Below are 15,907 nucleotides of genomic sequence, written 5' to 3'. Positions count from 1 at the left end.
GGGTGAGATTTAAATACCTTCCCTTAGGTCCTCCTTGTTATTAATCTTCTTATTCAGATCTACAAATTGTAGTATGGTTATCCTGTACTAGATGGCTAATATCTACTTCTAAGTGAGTATATGTGTTTCTTTCTGGATCTGGGTTACAACACTCAGGATGATCTTTTCTAGCTCCATCCATTTGCCTGGGAATTTCATGATTGCCTTGGTTTTTTTTACAGCTGAGTAGTATTCCATTGGGTAACTGTATCACAATTTCTTTTTCCATTCTTCAATTGAAGGACATCTGGTTGCTTCTATAAACATAGTTGAGCAAATGTCCTGTTGTATGGTTGAGCATCTTTTGAGCATATGGGCAGGAGTGGATTTAGATGGGTCTTGAGGTAGAGCCATTCACAATTTTCTGAGAAAGTTCCAGATTGATTTCTGAAGTGTTTGTACAAGTTTACACTCCCACAAGCAATGGAGAATTGTTCCCCTTGCTCAACATCCTTGCCAGCATGTGCTGTCACTTAAGTATTTTATCTTAGCTATTCTGACCAGCATAAGATGGAATCTCAGAGTCATTTTGATTTGCATCTCCCTGATGACTAAGTACATTGAGCATTTCTTTGTTTCTTTGCCATTTGATAGTCCTCTGTTGAGAATACTATATTTAGCATTATACCCCATTTTTAGTTGGATTGTTTGGTTTGTTAGTGTTTCTTGAGTTCTTTATATATTTTGGATAGTAGCCTTCAGTCAGATGTAGGATTGGTGAAAATATTTTCCCAATCTGTAGACTTCCATTTTGTTCTATTCACAATGTCCTTTGCCTTACAGAAGCTTTTCAGTTTCAAAGGGTCCCAGTTATTTATTTTTCCCTGATGTATGTCTTTTAAAAATATTATTATTAGTAGTAGTAGTAATAGTAGTAGTGGTAGTTGTTGTTGTTGTATTTTTGCAATTTACTCACTTTGTATCCCAGTTGTATCCACCTCCCTTGTCTCCTCCTGGTCCCACGTCTTCCTGGTGGAGCAATCTAGCCAGCCCAAAGAGGAAGACGATCCAGCCAGTTCTGATGGGAACTGATAGGCTAGGGTCAGACAGGAGGGGAGGAAGACTTCCCCTAGTGGACTAGGGAAGAGGGATAGGGGAGGAAGATCGAGGGAGGATGGAACTGGAAAGAGATTAGGAAGGGGCTAAAACTGGGATACAAATTGAATAAATTGTAAATAATAATAATAATACTTTTACATATCAACAAACAAACAAACAACAACAAGAAAATGCCAAGTGTCTGTAAGTATGTGGTTTATTTCTGGGTCTTGAATTCAGTTCCACTGATCAACCATTGTATTTCTATGCCAGTACCATACAGTTTTTATTAGTATTGCTACGCAGTACTTAAACTGCTTGAAGTCAGGGATGGAGACAACTCTAGAAATTCTGTTATTGTATAGGATTGTTTTTGCTATCCTGTGTTTGTTTGTTTTTTATATAAACTTTAGAATTGTTCTTTCAAGGTGTGTAAATATTGTGTTGGTATTTTGATGGGGATTGCATTGAATTTGTAGACTGCTTTTGGTAAGATGGACATTTGTAATATGTTAATCCTACTGATCTGTGAGCATGAGAGATCTTTCCACCTTCTCATATCATCATCAATTTCTTTCTTCAGAGACTTGAAGTTCTTGTCATGCAGGTCCTTGGTTAGGGTTACACCAAGATATTTTGTATTATTTATGGTTATTGTGAATGGTGTAGTTTTTCTAATTTCTTTCTCAGCCCGTTTGTTGCTTGTACACAAATTTTCCTTTAACTAATCTTGTATCCAGTCACATTGCTAAAGGTGTTCCTCAGCTATGGTAGAATGTGTAGGGTTTAAATTTAAATTTAAATATACCATCATATCATCTATGAATAGCAGTACGTTGACTTCTTTCTTTCCATTTTGTACCCCTTTGAACTTCTTTAGTTGTCTTATTGCTCTGGCTAGGATTTCAAGTACTATATTGAACACATAATATGAGAGTGGGCCGCCTTGTCTTTTCCCTGATTTCAGTAGGATTATTTTAATCTCTTCTTCATTTAAATTGATGTTGGATATAGACTTGCAGTATATTGCCTTTATTGTGTTTAGGTGTGTGCCTTGTATCCCTGATCTTTCCAAAATTTTTTACATGAATGGGTGTTGGAATTTGTCAAAAGACTTTTCAGTGTCTAATGAGATGATCACTTTTTTGTTTTGTTTTGTTTTTCCATTTGCTTATATGGTGGGTTACATTGATAGATTTTTGTATATTGAACCACACCTGCATGCCTTCAGTCAAGCCTACGTGGTGGATGATATATTTAATGTGTTTTGAATTTGGTTTGCAAGTATTTTGTTGAGCATTTTTTGGTCAATATTCATGAGGGAAATCGGTTTGAAATTCTCTATTTTTGTTAGGAAGTCGACTTGAGGGTGGTTAACGTGCTTGTCTCTCCTGTCTCCTAAGAACCACCAATGCTCTCTGGCATTGTGGTGGCTTAGTTGTCCTGCAGACACTGTGCCCAAGGTATACACACTCTACTGGGTGCTGCCATGCTGTAACCGGACCCCCATATGCTCCTACTGTCCTGCTGGTCATGGCCGAGGCACAAGTAGAACCGTGGACCAGGTTCTAACTGTTCCTGGTATCCGGGAGGTATCCTCTGGGAGGCGGGAGGAGTCTGTGGTTGGGTGTTGGGGCCATGAATTTCTGGAACCGGGGAGCTCTGTTTGAGTTGGTAGAAAATGCCTGGTGCTAGGAGGCTAGGACCTTGTGTCTCTTGGACCTGGGAGTTGTAGACAGGGGTCCCGGAACTGTGCGTCCCTAGCCTCCTCTCCCCTGGGAAACACAGCAGATGGCATTTTTGCACTGAGCAGCCAGGTCACTAGCTTGGTCAGCAGTCTCTGATCTTAGGCTGCTCAGATATAGAATACACCTAGTGCTGCCATCTTTTAAGTCTGGAGCTGCCTCTTTATCACAGTTTGAAAGAGTAAACCATAGAGGTATTTTCATTCAATCATCTACTATCTTTTTTTTTTTTAATTTTCATTGCAATGTCATGACATCTGTGGTAAAGGCATTTCTCCTCTTTGGTTATGAATGGAATATTTTTCCTAATTTCTGAGAGTACAATATGGGCATATAATAGTTACTCTCTTTATGTTATTTTCCACGATGTAACTTTATTAAGTTATCTTAGGTCTTACAGTTTTTTAGCAGATTAAACCAGGTTCTCTAAGGATAGAATTCTGTCATTTGCAAATAGAGACAGTTTGGTGTTTTTCTTCCCTGTTTTTAACACTTTTATATGTTTCGCTCCTTGGAAATGGAGAAAATGGAGCAAAGCTAGTTTTTCATTAAGAGATGAGTAGATAACAAAAACCTGGTACATATAAAAATGGAATGCTGTTTGGCTCTGAGGAAAACTGGAATCACAAAATTTGAAGGTGAATGGATGGACTTAGACTACATAATATGATCAAGGCCACCCAAACTCAGAAAGATGACCCACACGTTTGCCTTCATCTGTGGATCCTCTAAGGTGCCTGTGTCTACCTATAAAGAGCTGTAACTGTGAGTATGGCCTAACGTTTAGACCTGAATCCACTTGTCGTGCTCATTTCTGGCAAAGACCCCCCTTTTTTTTTTCAATCTCAGGTTTCCGTAGTTGCCTATAGTACTTCCTGTGTACTTGAGGCTTCATCGACTTTCCTTGTCTACCCTGGTATTTCCAGGGCCAGTCAATTCTGTAAACATACACATAAGTAACACTATACTACAGACCAGGCTATGTTTCAGAATACATGTGTATGCACATACATGTGTGTATGCAATAAAATTAGTAGGGAAGAAAGATGTCACAAATGTTAAGGAGAGTGGAAAGTGATATATAGGAAAGTTTAGAAGGAGGAAAGAGAACGGTGAAATAATTACTTATATTACCTCTTCAAAAAAAAAAAAAAAAAACACTTATTTTAAAAACCTGGAAAAGGTAATTTTAGGTGGTGAGGAAAGAGAATGCAGGCAAACATGAGTAAGAATAAAGTTATAAAGATAATTGTTTTCTGATTTCAACAATGCCATAATTTTCTCTTTTTTTTGTGATGGGTAAGTGAATGAAATGTAACCAATAATTATACCATAAAGCCCTCAGCAAACCCCACAACATCAGAATGGCTATTCTAACAACACAGAAGTTCACTGAGGTGTACAGAGTTTAGGACTTATCAAGTGTTTGTTTAGTGACTCTCTTAATTGGGCTCTGTGATGTTTGTATTTGTGAATTAAATATAATAAGATGATTTTTACTTAAAAATAATGCGAATTAAAACTATAAAAAGAAATGGGTTTGGGATTGTTAAATGCTATATTTAAGTTTATACAGTTGGTACCTGATCCCATATCCCCAAATAGTATGCCATACTGCCTAATAAACCTATTTAATTAGGGCATTTCATGTGTAATCTTGAATACACTCTAATTTATTTTGTATGATTTATTTTTATTTTTAATTGTGTGTGTGTGTGTGTGTGTGTCAATGTGGGGTTAAGAGCATGTGAGTCCTCCCCCTGAGGGGGGAGCAGCCTTACCAGGCCACAGAGGAAGACAATACAGCCAGTCCTGATGAGGCCTAACAGGTATATACTCACTCATATAGACATACAACATAGGACAAACCCACTAAAACCTGTGCATCTAAAGAAACTAAGCAAGAGAGAGAACCCTAACTAAAATGTCCAATCCCCATCCGTAAAGGCAAAGAGGATGGACATCAGAAGAAGAAGAAAATAGGAAACAACCTAGGAACCTACCACAGAGGGCCTCTGAAAGCCTCTGCCCTACAGACTATCAAAGCAGATGCTGAGCCCGATGGTCAACTGTTGGGCAGAGTGAACGGAATTTTATGTAAGTGGGAAATAGTAAGAGCTGGAGAGGACAGGGTCTCCACAAGGAGAGCAACAGAACAAGAAAATTTGAACACAGGGAACTTCCCAGAGACTCATACTCTAACCAAGGACTATTCATGGAGATAACCTAGAACCCCTGCACAGATGTAGCCCATGGCAGTTCAGTGTCCAAGTGGGTTACATAGTAATGGGAAGAGGGACTGCCTCTGACATAATCTGATTGGCCTACTCTTTGATCACCTCCCCCTGAGGGGGGAGCAGCCTTGCCAGGCCACAGTAGAGGACAATGCAGCCACTTTTGATATGAACTGAATAGATTAAGATCAGAAAGGAGAGGAGAACCTCCCCTATCAGTGGACTTGGGGAGTGGCATGCATGCAGAAAGGGGAGGGAGGGTGGGATCGGGAGGGGAGGAGGGAGGGGCTTATGGGGGGATACAAAATGAATAAAGTGTAATTAATAAAATTAAAAAAAAATGAAATGAAGGCAAAATTAGAGGCCTTCTACTAAAATCAAAATTTTCTTGACAAAAAAAAAGAAAAGAAAAAAAGAAAAAGAAACCCTCCAGTGGACTTGGGGAGGGACATGCTTGGAGAAGGAAAGGAAGGAAGGGAGGGGCTGAGAGGGGAGGAGGGAGGGAACTAGAGGGGGGATACAAAGTAAATAAAGTATAATTTAAAAAAAATAAATGAAATCACGAAATTGGGGAAAAAAAGAGCATGTGAGTCTGTGTGTCTGTGGAGGACAGGTCAGGTTGTCAGATCCGTTGAAGTTAGTTATAGGTAGTTGTTAGCCACCGTACATGCGTGCTGTAATGTAAACTCAGGTGTTTAGAAAGAGCAGTATGCATTCTTATAATTCATCATCGTTCCAGCCCCTACTTTGATAGCTACATAACTTGTTGCCTTTTAAATTAATGCAGAAAGGACGATAGTATGAAAAACTTTGCTATGGACTGCAACCTGAAGTCACCTATAAATGGAAACATTGGAGTAATGCGTTAACCAAGGCCGAACAGTGAGACCCTCGGCATGTGTTTAATGAACCAAGCTCATGCACTGTAAGAAGTAAACTTGTAAAACCAAAAAGACAAAACTGTATCAGAAGGTTACCTACATGTGCTGAGTGTTTTTTTGTTTGTTTTAAATTTTACATTCTTTTTCATGACTTGAAAATGAATTAGGGACTTCATACTTTCACAAATAAATTCAACAGAACGTAAAAATGGTGTTTCACCCAGAGCATTGGGGTCCTGTCCCATTGTTTCCCATTGCTCTTAAAGATCCTCAATCAGTGCCATTTCTAGTTTCAGTTTTTGCAGCTTTTTACAGGCTGCTCAATGAAAAACCAGAGAAGCTTCACCTGAAGCTGCAGCTATTTCAGCTCTAAAATCAGCTGGAAAAGGTACTCTCCGTGGAGACAGAAATGCATTCTCTCTATCAAGAACCTATGATGCCCTCAGGTTGTGACAAGGAAAGAGCTGAGTATTTGAAGCTAGAAAATGTTATTTTTTAATCAAAGGGCATCATTGTTATTCCATATGGCCTGTGGCACAATTTCTTTAAAACAGTATGACACATCAGAAAAGTTAAACCACAATATTAACAATGCAAGAATAACAGCATGCCCATAAATAATACAGGAACCAACACTGGTCCCAGTATCTTCATGACATGGGACTTCAGTATACATATATCTTATGTGGTTTTATGCATGACTTCATTTCTATGGTTTGCACTTCACTGCTCTGTTGTGTCACTCTACCAATAAACCTATACATCATGCCAAGTGAAATATGTTTTAGTCCCTTCACAGGACGGTAAAGGAGCAGTGTGGCTTCAAAGAGTGAGCAGTGAGCCAGAAATCTGAGCTTGATTGGCAGCCCTGCCACTTTTTGGCACCAGATGCTTGGTGAGTTGGACTTGCTCTCTGAGTTCAGTTCTCACCAGTAGGACTCCTCTGTCTGTCGCTAGAGCTCTCATTGAACACGTGAGCTAGGGCTTGAGAGAGCGAGCAGTTGGGAAGGGTGGCTCGCTAAAGACTGCTTTTACTTCGCAGTGAGAAGCTTTGCACTTTTCAGATAAATAAGAAGAGTGTGGCTTTTCCCTCTTTAAATTTACCAGCTTTTGCTTTCAGTGAATTTATTCACCAGCAACTTGTTTCCCTGCTAATATTTCTTCATGATTTCTTGTTATTTAAACTATTATATTTATTTGAAAATTATGAGGCATCCTAGAGATTTTTAGACTTGCTATATTTAATACGCAATAGATATTGAATGTATGCAGGTAAGCTTGAATTATGTATTCATTTTTCTCCAGCGAATTATAATTTTACTCTTAAATACTGACTTTTAGGATCAAAACACATTAAGGTAAAATTGAAATAAAAAAGGATGTTAGCTAACATCTGCGGTGAAAAACTGATATTAGTTAACATCTGTGATCTAATTCCTCGGACTGTAGCCTATCTATTTGATTTTGGATGCAAATCTAATTTGCAAAACCATTATCTAACCTGTTCCATTTGACCAATAATGCTTTCTTTGAAAAATTTAGACCAAGCACTTTCTTGTAATCTTTTCAATCTGTGCCTGTACAGTTGCATTGATACTATTTAAGTCATATTATATAACTTCAACGTAAGAGCTTTACTGTAGTAAAAACTGTAATTTTTAATGCACTTGAGACTTATCATCTCAACTTTTAAAAATAAAATTAGAGATGCACAAAAGCACTCAGAGCATATACAGTCTGCCGGAGTCTAAATATTTTTGTAAGACCACAAGCACCACATCCCACATGCTAGTTGTAAATTAATGTCTAGCGTGTTGCAGGAATCAGCCTTCCATATCACAGCTCTCCTCTCTGAATAAGGCAAGAGGCAGCTAGCAAATATATGTGGTAAACCTCAGATTTGCCTCACTGGGAGTTCACATGTATTTTTAACTGCCTTCAATTGTTAATGTATTCCTCAAATGAGATGCATCACCTTGAAGAATGACTTTTTGCCCTCTGGGAATAGGCCAAACAAGTATTTCATTCACTATGATAATCAGTTCTACCTTCAGCAACATATAAACCAAAATTTAATAGGCACCAGTGATTAAGTTTTAAGTCAACGAGTCATCACTGTCTACTGTGAAAATAATAAGAAAAAATACAAATTATAATGAATTTGGCTTCAGGAAGCCTTGTTAGACATAATGGGAACATAACTGTTTCAGGAGATGGTGAATAAATGCTTTTCCTTCTCATTACAGACATTTTTTGAGTCACCAATTTTCAGTGATAAGAAAGATTTCCTTTAATTTGTGCTATAGTTATCTTAGGTCATTTGTTCTGACCACTGAAAGTATAGAGTTGAAAGGGGGAAAAAGGAACACTTACCATAGACTACTTACTTAAATCTTTTAAAAATGCTTAAAACTATATAGAGCTCTTCAAGGATATACATAAATTTAATCTCAGCCAAACCTTCAACTGTCAAAATCATCTAGGGCTTTTCCCCAACTTAAACTTTGCATTGGAATAAAAAAAAAAGAATTGTACATGACATTATGGAAAATAACAAATCATCCCTTAAATCAGCAGCTGAGGCTGTGGACAGTAAATGATACAGTGGTTCCACTTTCTTGGAACTGAGTAGTGGAAGAAAATGAAGAAAGATACTACTGACAGGGCAGGGATGATGGGAACAGGCTCACATTATGAATGATATGTTAAGTGATTGGCTCCGATGGAATCATGGGATTGCTGCTGCCCTGTGCAGAAGCTGATTTTCATTCTTATTGTTCATCTCCTAAGACTCCAGCATATGGAAGGGGGGAGGGAGAAGAAAAGTCATAAGCACATGCATTCCCTGTATATATACACAGTTAGAAATATTCTGAATACTTGCCCAGATAAACAGTGGAAAGAGGAAATCCTAATGCCAAAATACATACATATCTTGCCATCAAGGTTTATTAGTTTTAATATTCACATATGCTTCCTGTATTCATTACCATATGTTTATTTGAGAAGACTAATGATGTATATATCCCTAACTTCAAATTAAGTGAAATGATTATTCAATTCTAGATAATAATAAATTGAAAATAGTAACAAAGACTGTTTCAGGTTGTTTTGATGTGCTTAGAGATGCATTTTATATTTTTCTCTCTTCCATCTAGCGGAGACTGTTTGATTCATTTGGACTGGTGTGTATGGAGGGGGGTTGTATTGTCTGCATGTAGAGGGGAATACTTGATTCATATGGTTGGACTGGTGTTGGAGGATGCATTTTCTGTGTAAAGGGGGGAACGTTTGATTCATTTGGTTGAACGAGTATGGGAGATATGTCTGCATGAAGAGAGGAAGATGGACTAACAAAGAAAATGATTGTTTGTTATGCAGTATATTAGAAACATTTGCATAAAATTTAACACAATGCTGGTGTCAAAGTGTTCATTTACTAAGGTTTTCTTTGTACTAATTTTATTCCTACATAAATGTAATTACATCAGAGCTTATTTAGATAGTAACTCTTTTGTATACCATTGCTTAAATTTGTAGCATTACTAATTCTAAATCCTTTGTTACTGCAAATTTCAGGATCTAAACAAACATTACTGTAGGCAATTCACTTTAGTTTTACAGATTTTAAATTGAAATCACTAATTTGCCTACCTAAGATTAGTTTTCAGAGAAAAATATAAGAAATATCAGTAATGTGCTATGAAATTGAAATAATGCGAGGAATAATTTTATAGGCTTAGAGATCAATGTTTAGAGTTGAATTAATGTATATAAATAGGTACTTTATTAAAGAGTAAAAGCATTTGAAAGGTATAGAATCAGTTAATTTATCAAGTTTTAGGCCAGTAGCAATGTTTTTAAGTAACCACTCTAGCATGTACACTAAGAAGGACATGACTAATTTTTATAAACAATGAACATATAAACCTAAATATTACAAATTCTGCTTGAAAAATTTGCAAGGAAGGCAAAACTGGTGAGATTGAAGAAAGGTTAAGTTAGTGGGTAATGAGTACAGTGCTATAATTACTGTGCCTTCCAAATTGAAGATAAAGTTATACACTTGTTAGTATTAAGAAACTCTACAAATTTCATTTTCTAGGGTAGAGTCCAGCAGGCATTTTCTGTGAATCCCCCAATACCACTCAGCTCACCCCCTGAGGGGAAATGTCACGTGCATTCAAATCAAACCTTTTCCTATCAAGTTCTCAACTAATGGCTTTCCTAGGAGACCCAGGCCTGTCAGTCACCTACTACCTATTTAGACATGTTAAAACAGAATGTGTTGTTTATTTGTATTTCATTGAAGTGAATCTGTTTTCTCATATTGAATTTGTATCCAAATCCCAGGTTGTCAATACTGCTTAGCTTAAGGCTTCTGTTTGTTTTATTTTTGTCTCCATCCAATGTAAGAGAATGAGACTGTTCATGTCTGTTTTACCCCCTCTGTACTTTTATGCAGTGTGTACTAATTATGTAAAGTCACTAGTGCAAATTTCAAGCCTTGAAATACACACTTTTTTTACTTGAAATACATTTTGTCATATTCACAATTTATTAACATAGTATTGCCAAAGCTCAACTTTTTAATTTTAAATAAAAAAGAAAACGATGTCTCCCTTTAAAAAAAAAGTGAGGGTGTCCCTTCTAATTTAATTATTTTCTAGGTGATTTTATTGCTAGAGAAAAACCTAGTGAAACAAAGTAAATGATTTGACCAGGCTGTGATCTCTCTTTGTTGAAAATATTATTATGTGTGTGTGTGTGTGTGTGTGTGTGTGCACAGAGACATATGTATACCCCTGTACTTACAACCTCTGAGTTAGTTTACTTGTGTTTAAGACTAAAAGTACATATTAAGCTCTCCATAAAAACAAGAACTGTTATGTTTGATATGCACTTCAAAAGCCTAAAAGGCCAAAGAAAACCCTTCCTTAATTATTGAAGAAGTGTCTGTAAAGGAAACATGAGCAAATAGCATTCATGCTTTCATCCCTAGTAACCTTTTATTGTCCTTTTCTTCAGATGGCCAACTCGGTATATTTAATAAAGGCAGCAGCAGCCATCAAAGAAGGCAGGGCTCTAATAAATGGTCCTGATTAAAGGCCCTGACAGGGTATGAACTTTGCATAAATTTTCTTATGGTGTCAGGCTAGGATACTGATTGAAATCTCATTAACATAATCACACATTTAGAGGAAATGCTGTAATGTATCAAAAACATTTCCCTTAGTGTAATAATTTTAAGGACATTAAAATGCAAATGATAATAAGGATCTGTGTTTAGTGATGTTTTAAAAGCCTGATTATTCAAATATTTAGCACCTTAAAGTATGGAACTGCATTCAGAAAGGGATTGTATGATTTGAAATTATTAGTCTATATATAATTTTGAAATTCTTCATTGGTCTTTCCAGCTCATTTTTCAATTCATGGTCAAACAAAGTTAATCAACTACATTTGCCTATTACTCAGCAATGTAGAAAATAATTTTAAGTTCTTACATGCACACACACAGAGAGAGAGAGACAGAGAGAGAGAGAGAAAGAGAAAGAGAGAAAGAGAGACAGAGAGAATAGATTCAAGCTGCCAACATCAGTTTTCTCCATGATTAAATTTTTATTTAAAGTATTGAGCACTTTTGTTTTTGTATAAGTGGACTTTGGAAATGTGTTTCCAGCATCATCCTCCTTGCTTTTGTGGAAGTGTTTATAAAGCAGCAGAAAATAAGACAGGTCAAAGCCGTCCTCTCCTTTAATGCCGATTCTTACCAAGAGAAGAAACACTGCCCTCCCCCACACAAATAGCCATAATTATGTAAAGAATGACTGCTTCAGACTGATGACTTTCAATATGCTCAAGTCTAGCATACTGGTATAAGAGGCCAGAAAGGTCAACAGTAATTCATAACTGCTATAAAATTGTGTAGCATCCCGGGGCCCCTGCAGGATGCTGACATTATCATGAGTCTTCGGCTGGTTTGTATATGTAAATGTGTGATAGGAAGTGCACAGCTTTTACCATATCACATGCAGAGCATCAATCAGGCACTGGAATACATCAGAGTATTTTCATTATGCCTAGTTATTTACTGCATCAGAAGAAATTACCCTGGCAAGCTACGCAGCCTTCTCTGGGTAGCATGAGCCGACCAACCAGGATGCAGCTTGGGAGTCTTGTAAACATTACAGGATTAATCTCACAATCACAATCATCAATCTTTCCTAGTCCTGCCTCAGTGCAACTGCGAAGATTGGTAACCAGGCCATGCGGATTTAAATTTAACCCTGAATATCAAAAACTGGATGTCAGATTCAAGCTGTGTACTGCAAAACACCTGTGTGTTTTCAATTTGGGGAGAAGACAACAGATGAAAACATACACAAATTATTTTTCAATCTTATTTAACTTGTCACTTTCATTTTGGGTTCCTGATTAGAAATGTACAAGTTTTTCTTTCTTTCTTTTTTAACCCTTTTAAAAATCCATTTGCAATTGAGAAATGAAGAAGCACTTATTACCCATGTAAATACATTTCTAATGTGCTCCTATGAAATGCAGGAAACCTTTCAGAGATGTAAATTGGGAGCCTTTACTTAAGTTGGGGACCAGTTTCAAGTCTTCTTGTGGTTGGCCAGCATATATTAAAAGCCTACGAGTCATAGAATTAGCCCCACAGCAAGACAGCGTTAAAAGTGTGTTGCTGCCTTATAAGATGACATTGGCATTGCTTTGTGGAACAATTGCTTGTTTCCCTGACTGCCAAAGGTAAAAAACAATCTCCCCTTTCTCCTGGTCCATCGAAGGAGGGGTAGGAGATCTGGAAAAGGCAGATGTGCTGGATGAACATTATATCATTTTAAGTTTAGAAACCACACAGAACATAGCCTATTCTATTTAGATAATGCAAGAGATAATGTGCATTCATTTTTGAAAGTCATGTGAAAACCAGGATGATAATGATCATTTTTCCATAGTCAAGAAACAATAAATATGTAATGAGCAGACCACATATAGACTGCCTGGCAGTTTAATTTGAACTGTGACCTTTTTTTATTATTTTCTGTCCACAGCACTTTTTACTGAACATGTAGCATTGAGTCAATTTTTTCTCTTTCTCTCAATATCCTGCTGTCTCCCATCTTGGAATAAGAAAATGCGGTAACCATAAAGGAATGCCCTTCCATTTTAACCAGAAGGATATGTCTATATCCTTCTTATACACAAAAAGTAAATAATTATTCCATGTGTTTTAATCTCCAATTGATATGATCAGCACTATAGGTATTTATCTGCTAAAACTGTCTGTCAGACTACAGTTTAAAAAAAATGTGTATCATATACTGAGAATTTTGTAAGAGTTCTTTGATTTTATGCAGATGATCCTTTTGAACAGTTTTCTTGATTCTATGAAGCTTAGCTTTTAAACTACTGAAGAGGGTCATAAATAGTTTTTGTTCAAATAAATCATATGACAATCAGAGAGCTGTTCATTGTATGAAGATTGTGATGTCTGAAATTTGGTCCTCCCTGTTTTACTCTGTGGTCTTATTCTTTGGCTATGTTGTCAATTATAGCTATGGAACTCGTTTTCATCTGAGGCTTAAACAGTGACATTGTGATTCGGGAGTAGACTCATGACTCCCTTATTCTTTTTGGAGTTGTGGTTCTGAATATGTGGTTTCAGAGACAGTTCCCTTGGCAATTTTTATGTTCTTAAAAAAGTGTGAAAGTGCTTTCTTTTTGATATTTTCAGTTGATCAACCAAGGAAAGCCCTTCTGTAATTCCTTATTGGGAGGCTGCATTACATGAAAGAAACAACTTTGTTCCTTTCTCATGGTGTTGTTTCAAGCAATATGTATTGCACATGCTTATGCTATGATTTATACTAATTTCTGGGCTACTTGGTTGAGCTTCTGTGAAATGTTTCTAGGTATTCTACTATGCTGAACACTTGAGACAAAAACAAAAACAACAACAACAAAAAAAGCCAAACCTATTGAACACCTGCAATGAAAGTTGGAGGCAGCAATAAGATTAGCAGAGGGACCAAGAAACTAGAGAGTAGTAATACAGTCCCCTGAGACAGGAAGGCAGGTTGTGGTTGTGTTCCTCATAGAATATGCAGCAATGAAACCAGGGAATTGAGAGTGGGGAAACGTGGATGTGATATTCAGGACTACTCCTTTCCTGATGCACAACCTCACTCACATCATTTCACTCTATTACTCTTCCGTCTGAAGTTACACAGTTTCCATTCTCTTTCTCAACAAACATTAACTGGATTCCTATGCTGTACTGATTATAAAAGAGTGAGCCGTGAAGACATTAAAAAAAAGGGACAATCATACTAAAATCTGTACGCCTACAAAAGCTAATCAATAAGGAGGAGCCTGGGTAAGACGCTCAATCTTCATTCAGAAAGGCAAATGGGATGGACATCAGAAGAGGGAGAAAACAGGGAACAGGAGAGGAGTCTACCACAGAGGGCCTCTGAAAGATTCTACCCAGCAGGGTATCAAAACATGTGCTGAGACTCATAGCCAAACTTTGGGCAGAGTACAGAGAATGTTATGAAAGAAGGGGGAGATAGTAAGACCTGGACAGGACAGGAGCTCCACAAGGAGAGCAACAGAACCAAAATTCTGGGCCAAGGGGTCTTTTGTGAAACTGATACTCCAACCAAGGACCATTCATTGAGATAACCTAGAACCCCTACACAGATGTAGCCCATGGCTGCTCAGTGTCCAAGTGGTACCTTTTTAATGGGAATAGAGACTATCTCTGACATGAACTCAATGGCTGGCTCTTTGATCACCTCCACCTGAGTTGGGAGCAGTCTTACCAGTCCACAGAGAAAGACAATGAAGCCAGTCCTGATAAGACTTGATAGACTAGGGTCAGATGGAAGGGGAGGAGGACCTCCCCTATCATTGGACTGGGGGAGGGGCATAGGAGAATAAGTAGGTGAGAATGGGAGGGGGTGGGAGAGGGGGCTACAGCTGGGATACAAAGTGAATAAACTGTAATAAAAATAAAATAAAATTTAAAAAAAGATTAATAAAAACCAAAATAAACCAAAACAAACAAACAAAACAAATGGTTATAGATTGGCCATGTCACTTAGTAGTAGAGCACTTGGCCAGTACGTATGAGCTCTGGGTTCAGTCCTCAGCACGATAAAAGAGGATGGGGGATTCCTAGATGCCAACTGATAAACTCAGTGGTGTGTATGGTAGGCCAGGCCGACATGGCACACAGTATGCGGAATTTGCATAGGATGACACTCACCCTAGAGAGGCTAGAAGAGCTACAGGGAGAGGTAAAACCTACACACAGACCAACCTTACTATAAGTGTCGCTTACATTTTAATAGGCTTGGCCAAAACTTAAAATGACTAAGTTGCCATTTTATGAGCAATAAAATACTGCCCCAATGGCTGCAGGTAAATTTTAACATACATATTACAGGGATATTTTTCATATTTTGCTTTCAGTCTGAACAGCTCCACAGAAATACTTTGGAATTTCCAACTTAAATGTCACCCATAGTAGACCAAAAGGGGGGAAAAGTTTCAGTGTGTCCATATGGGGAAAAAAAATCCAGGAAATACCAGTATTTTCTGAGTCAGCTCTGCATGGTTCCATAGACAATATTAAAAAAACAAAACCCCAAATAACTTCTTCCGGGTATCAAAGCAGATGCTGAGACTCAGCCAAATTTTGGGCAGAGTGTAGAGAATCTTATGAAAGAAAGGGGAGACAGAAAGACCTGGAGGAGACAGGAGCTCCACAAGGAGACCAATAGAGCCAGAACATCTGGCTCAGGGGGTTCTTAGAAACTGATGAATCAGTCAGTTACCATCCATGGAGATAACTAAGAGCCTCTGCTCAGATGCAGCCCATGAGCATCTCAGTCTCCAAGTGGGTTCCCTAGTAAGGGGAGCAGGGGCTGTCTCTGACAAA

Source organism: Meriones unguiculatus, chromosome 6 (genome assembly GCF_030254825.1).
Source record: "Meriones unguiculatus strain TT.TT164.6M chromosome 6, Bangor_MerUng_6.1, whole genome shotgun sequence".
NCBI classification, from domain to species: Eukaryota; Metazoa; Chordata; class Mammalia; order Rodentia; family Muridae; genus Meriones; species Meriones unguiculatus.
Note: the sequence above shows the minus strand (reverse complement) of the source record.